This window comes from Patagioenas fasciata, chromosome 15 (assembly GCF_037038585.1).
Source record: "Patagioenas fasciata isolate bPatFas1 chromosome 15, bPatFas1.hap1, whole genome shotgun sequence".
Classification (NCBI taxonomy): domain Eukaryota; kingdom Metazoa; phylum Chordata; class Aves; order Columbiformes; family Columbidae; genus Patagioenas; species Patagioenas fasciata.
The window spans coordinates 11,448,002-11,454,248 of NC_092534.1; the positions used below are offsets into that span (position 1 = coordinate 11,448,002).

General features: G+C 54.2%; 1 protein-coding gene across 2 annotated transcripts in view; it reads right to left on the reverse strand.

The window, feature by feature from the left end:
* The window catches only part of TRAF7 (TNF receptor associated factor 7), a 31,007-nt gene extending 26,749 nt beyond the window's left edge, over window positions 1-4,258 (reverse strand). Inside the window, exon 1 of one of the 2 annotated variants that reach the window (XM_065850942.2) lies at window positions 4,118-4,258. The gene's annotated coding sequence lies outside the window, so the exon portion shown is untranslated. Of the gene's footprint in view, window positions 1-1,330; window positions 1,449-4,117 lie in introns of those variants that run through there. The other variant, XM_065850943.2, reaches the window with a different exon arrangement.
* Between the last annotated feature and the right edge of the window lie 1,989 nt (window positions 4,259-6,247).

A 6,247-nucleotide genomic window follows, 5' to 3' on the forward strand; every position in this document is an offset into this window, starting at 1 on the left:
TCCAATCACTATGAGTGGTGGGAAAGTGCGAGGTAAATGGCAGAAAGTGGTCAGGTTCATGTGCTCTCCACGAACAGAATCCATTTTCATAATTGCTGAAGGCAGAACTGAGGTGAGGCATTTCTGACACTCTCAGGCCCATATACCGAGAGATGCAGTCAGTGCTAGAAAAATATGAAACATGAGCAGAAGTTCAGCCTTACCAACAAGAGCACGGCACTTCCATCTGCTGGGTCTTTGCTTCTGTGGAACAGAAAGAGCCTTTTTATTGTTTACAAGCTCTTGCATTGCTATTAAAAGCCATAAAAACTTTTCTGAGCCACTTAAAGTGAGACCATAATTGTACTGAGCTGTCACCAATTAAAATAAGTGATATTTTTAATTGCTGCTACTTTTACCAGGACTTCACTTGACTGCAGAGCTGAGAGAGCACATTCAACAGCTGTTTGAACACCTTTGTGCAAATGCAGTTCAGAAAGGGGAATAATTTTTGTATTGGGTGCTTTTCCTAAAGGGTAATGAGTCCTTGGGACAGAAGAAACTTTTTGCATTACTTCACATTATTTTTGTAGTTTCCTTGGACTTCACCACTGAGAATGAGCAGGAGAGCGCAACGTACAACAGCTCCACTCGCTGCTAGGGAGTGTTCACTGGCGACTGAGTCAGGGAGAACTGTAGTGCCTGGCAGGTGGAACGTCAGCTTGGCATAATAGGATCCAACTAGTGATGTCCTATCCCTTGATACATGAGCACAGAACCCTTGATTCCTGAAGAAATCAATGGATGTGAACACTTCCACCCTGGCAAATCTACTGACAGCTTTCAGACAGAAGCACCGCTCAGTGTCCCACAACCACCTCACACCATGCTGGGAAAGCTGGATTTAAATTACTCCCTGAATACACCATCAGCAGCTGCGCTGGAGCTGCAATGACTGAGGAGAGGCAGTGACAGAGATGCCGCCTCTCCTCACAAACTTGGCCTCTTTTCTCAGAGCTTCACCTGAAGAATACTGAGGATTTCCCATTTCTGAAAGCACCAGCAGCAACCTCAGAGCACATCTGCTGGGTGGCTGCACAGCCCAGCGCTACACGTCCCTGTAAAAATCACTTTGAAGAGTCACAAAAATCAACATAGCACAGCCCCAGCTCGCTGGACAGGCAACAGGTACCCACTTCTAAAACTTCAGATACCTTCTGCTTCTTCACAAAAATCTAGACGTGTATGAAAACGGTTCCTCTCTCACTCGCTCAGCTCCTCCCGGGAACGCTGACAACCCCGCCCCGACATCCAGCGCCCTGGCGAACGTTTCACCTCGAAGCAAACTCACCACCGGCTGCCCAGGCTGGCGCAGAGCAGCAAAGCCCGGCAAGATGCCACCGTGACCGAGTTCCTAAGCTGTGGGCAGGCTTTTCCTCGGTCAAAATGTCTCTTCCGCTATCTGTGTGCGTGTCTGTGTGCATCGCTCTGAAGTGATGTAAACAGAAAGGCATGCGGAGCAGTGGGCGATATGTAAATTCAGCTGGAAAATCCCACAGCTCAGCCAATGTCCGCACTGCCTCGCAGCTTTGCCCCGGCTGCTCTGAGACTGAAGAGCTTTAGTCTAGTGCAGAAAAAACCTCCACTCTCTTAGCACACACAGATTTATTCCTGTGATCAGAGGAATCTCCAGGGACAGGACAGTCCATCACTCTCTTTAAAGGGAATTTCAGTTTCTCACCCTTTTTAGATAGTTCCCAAACTATCCATAATACTGAATATCATGCAGTCTGACAAACAGCAACACAGTTGTTGCTTGCTTGTAGAGACAATCCAGGGAAATCCAGTTAACTCAGAATTGCCACAAAAGGCAGAACTGGTGAGCAGGGTTCACCTGAAAGACAAGCGCTGATAGCGGGGGTTCTACTGCCAGGACACCCACCCACGCAGAAGGAGCTCCCCCAGCTGAGGCTCTCCCAGGAGCAGGCACTGCCCTGCTCCAGCCCCCAACACCCTTCCTGCAGTTTTTACAACTCATTAAAAGCAGCCAGGTAATTCTGATGAAGCTCTGAACTCAGGCTGAGCTAAAGGCAAAGCAGAGCAGCCCGTGAATGGGTAAGTGAGGGTGCTGCTGCCCTGGGCTCCCGGGAGAGCTCCTGTGCTGGAAAGAGGAGCGACACGCCCCCCTGTGAACAACCGCCCCCCTCACCACAGGCAGCCAATACGTTCCCCAATCCATGGGGACATGCCCCTGTGTGCCTCATCATGCCCACAGCAAGGGAGTGGAGCCAGGGAAGGGAAGACAAAGGGCATAAAAATCAGGAGGGAAGAGTTGTGACAGACTGAATTTGTCCATGTAATCTGAGTATTGAGTTAGCAAAAGCTGAAAGGATATTCTCTCAAATGCCTTTCTCCTGACACAGCTGGGATTGGCAAAGACACGCTGTGAGGCAGGTAGGAACGCAGATCAGAAAGTGCCTCTGTCATGGCCAGCATGGGCTGGGAAGGTCCCACTGAACAGAAAAAACCTCAGCCCATGGGTGAGTAACTGCTGAGCAGCAGCTGAAACTGCAGGACACTCAGTGCTGCTCCAGACAGACCCCGGTGTATGTGCAGCCCTGTGTGTGGCAGCTTGTGGCAGGGCGAAGCAGCACAGGGAGCTGGGCAAAATGGCACACAGAGCCGGGCACATGGAGCCAGGCACAGTGGCACAAGGAACAGGGCACAGCGGCACATGGAGCTCAGCCGCATCCCAGCACCCGCAGGGATCGCCCTGCAGCTCCAGCCGGGGGTCGTGTTTGTGGAGCCCCAGGAGGGGAAGGGTTGGCTGCAGGAGTTTCAGCTGGGGGACACAAACTCGCCCATGGTGCTTCACAGGTGGCTTAAGGTCACCTAAGGCTGCGTTGCTGCAGGAATGGCAGCTGTTGGCTCAGTCCCACCGCTCTCACACTGCGGAGCCTCACCGCGCAATCCCTTGGGTCAGGAAATCAAACTGCCTGAGAACTACAGATCTGGGTTTGTTTCCTTGGGTTCAATCGACATTGTGAAAATTCACGTTTGGGTGCTAGCAGAGCAGCTACCTGCATTCCCTCATGGAATGTTCTGGTCGCTCCGGTTTGGTTTAGGTTTCCCACATTGTCAAAGTTGAAAAAATAACTGTCAGGCCAGAGCTTATCACACAACAGCCCAGACCTGGCTCACTACACACATATCAAACCCAACCTAATTATGTACCAGCTTTCTTCCCACACTCATCGGCCCCAGCCGAGCCTGTCTGAGCTGCTGTCTTCAATATCAACACAGCTCAAAAGCAAGATGAACTGAAAGAAAGTCCTCACTTCGGGCTTTCACTCAACACAACAGGAACATCGGGACACAGCCACAGATCAAACAAGAGAAAAGTAACTGGCAGCAAGTCTGCCAGAGGAACAACAGCTGCAAGGTGGTGGCAGCGTAAGGCAGAACTGAACAGTAGGTCTGAAATCAGAAGACAACAGCGCAATTTCACTGCCCACTCTGAGCCATGCAATTGTCCCAGTGCAGTCATAGAGATATACCACTAAATATCCAGTATCGCACAAGTTGTGGAACCAAAGCAAAAGGAAATGAGGTTACTGGGGGATCAAGAGGGAACTATCAGAAACACGTGCCCCAAATCAGACAAGTAACAGAGTAGAAAAAGGCAAAAGTGAGCACGGCCAGGGATGAGGTGTGTCAAACAGCAAAGGGAAGGGAGCCAGCACAAAAACTGCAGGACACAGACAGGATTGACCGAGACCGAACAGCAGGAGGGGTGACACATCGGGGGTGACACACCGAGCGGGGCTGACAGGCGGGCTCCCCTGTGCACCTGACAAACCCCGCTGGCAGCTGCACGGAGTTTAAAACGAACCACAAATCGCCCGAGGGAAGGGAAGGGAAGGGAACGGGCGGCAGCGCTGCCGGGCGGGCGGCGGCCCCCGGAGTTGCCCCGAGCAGCCGCCGCAGGGTTCTCCCCAGAGCGGGGCCGCCCACCCGGGCCCCGGGCCCCGGGCCCCGCGCCCCCGGCCCGGCCCTTCCCCTCCCAGAGCTCCCTCAGTCCCGGGCCCAGCCGGCCCCTCTCCGCCGGGGACTCCCCTCAGCCCGGCCCCGCTCGTACCTGGCAGCAGAGGCGGCCGGAGCGCCGGTGCTCGGCCCCGGCACATCGCGACCCCGGGCCTGCTCCCCGCTCGGCTAGCGGCCCAGCTGCCGCCCGGGCCGGAACCCCGCGCCCCGCGCTCCTCGGGACTTGTAGTCCGTACACGGCGCCTGCCGCCAGCTCCTCAGCGCGCCGCCCTGAAGTTAGGACTACATTTCCCAGCAGCCCTCGCGACCCAGCACCGATTGGCGCTTTCACAGTCACTCAATGCTACAACCACTGTTGTTACTGGCCTGGCTTGGTCTCCTCCAGGGACCAATCAGGCGATGGCAGACCACTGCCTCGAGCCATGGTGCGCCGCGCGGCACCATTGGAGCGAGGAAAGGCGGCGACCAATGAGCGCAGGGAAAGGCGGATGGGCGGTCCCGCCAGCTGCCCTCCATTGGCCATGTACCTGACCAATAGCGACGTGGAAGGGGTTATAAATTCCGCCGCGGAGGCACGTGGTCTCTCTTTCTGGGACTGGGTGGAGGCTGGGATAGCGGTGGGTACGGAGAGGGCGTTAAGGGGGGGTGGGCTCCTTACCGGGGGTGGGCCGTTGATGTTTCGTATTCACCTTTCTGACACCTCGTCTGAGGCCGGCTGTGGCCCCTGCTGACGATCCACGGCTGAGGTCCGGGGAGGCCGCGGCGGGGCCAGGTCGGGCGCTGTGGCCCGTTCTCACCGTTCTGCTGTCTCTTCCCAGGCACCGGCAGGAACCCGATCGCACCGGCGGGAGCAGCATCGCGGCGATGAGGCAGGAGCGGTGAACGGTGATGTGGGAGCCCGGCGGCGGGCGGCCTGGGCGGGGCTGCCGGGGGGATCTGAGCCGCTAACGCGCGGTGCCGGTTGTTGGTAGCACACTGTGGGCTGCTGCTGGGGTCTGCACGGGTTGGGCCGGGGCGGTAAACGGGCCGGAACAGCCGTTGGTGGCCACGGTATCTCCGTTATGAGGAAAGGCTGAGGGAGCTGGGTCTCTTTAGCTTGGAGGAGACTGAGGGGTGACCTCATTAATGGCTATAAATATATAAAGGTTGAGTGTCAGGAGGATGGAGCCAGGCTCTTCTCGGTGACAACTGATGATCGCACAAGGGGCGATGGGTATAAACTGGAACACAGGAGCTTTCGTTTAAATTTGAGAAGAAACTTGTTCCCAGTGAGGGTGGCAGAGCCTGGCCCAGGCTGCCCAGGGGGGTTGTGGAGTCTCCTTCTCTGCAGACATTCAAACCCGCCTGGACACCTTCCTGTGGAACCTCAGCTGGGTGTTCCTGCTCTGGTGGGCGGATTGGACTGGATGAGCTTTCCAGGTCCCTTCCAACCCCTGACATGCTGGGATTCTCTGCAGCTGCAGTTCAGGGCACCGTGTGGGGAGCAAGGGGTGAAGCTCTCAGTATGGCTGAAAAACGTGCTTACCGGGGTTGCTGTATCTCCTGGGGAAGCAGCTGTTTTAAAGCACAAAGAAGTGGCTGCAGAACTGCCGTAAGTAGAAAAAAATATATCAAAAGTCTTGTACCACATGCAGTAGTTGAGAGGAAACCTCCTGGCATGTGGTGTGTGCAGTTGTGTGAGGAACTGAAAGGATTCACAGTTCTCACCATACGAATGAACCCCAGCACTAAATTAGGTGGATGATTAATTTAAATCTTGAAATCTTTGATGCGAAGTGGCTCTTTGGAGTATAACAAGTTGCTCAGGTAATGGTCTTTCCCCAGCCTCAAATCAAGTTCAGCCTTGTAATTCTCAATTAGTTTGCTGCTCTGTCTCTGCTTTGGCTTCTATATTTCGGCAATGTTACAGCTTACATATTTAATAAAGTTTACAAAAGGCTTCCTTTGCTTTTGTTTTTCTTGAGTCCCACGGGTGGCTTGTAGAACCACAGACAGACAAAAGTTTGCATTTGGGCACCCAGCAGCCCATTTCTGTTATTACTCTTCACTTTAAGAGAACCAGAGCATCTAGAACTCGAACTGCAGCTTAGCTCAGCCCAGCTCCCTTTAATTCTTGCTGGGTGCACTGAGTGCCTGAGCCCATGCAGGTGATGGGGAGGATCTAGATGGGTTCAAGAATGAGCCAAACTATTTAAATGCTTTAACAGTGCAGGTGTGTATGTTA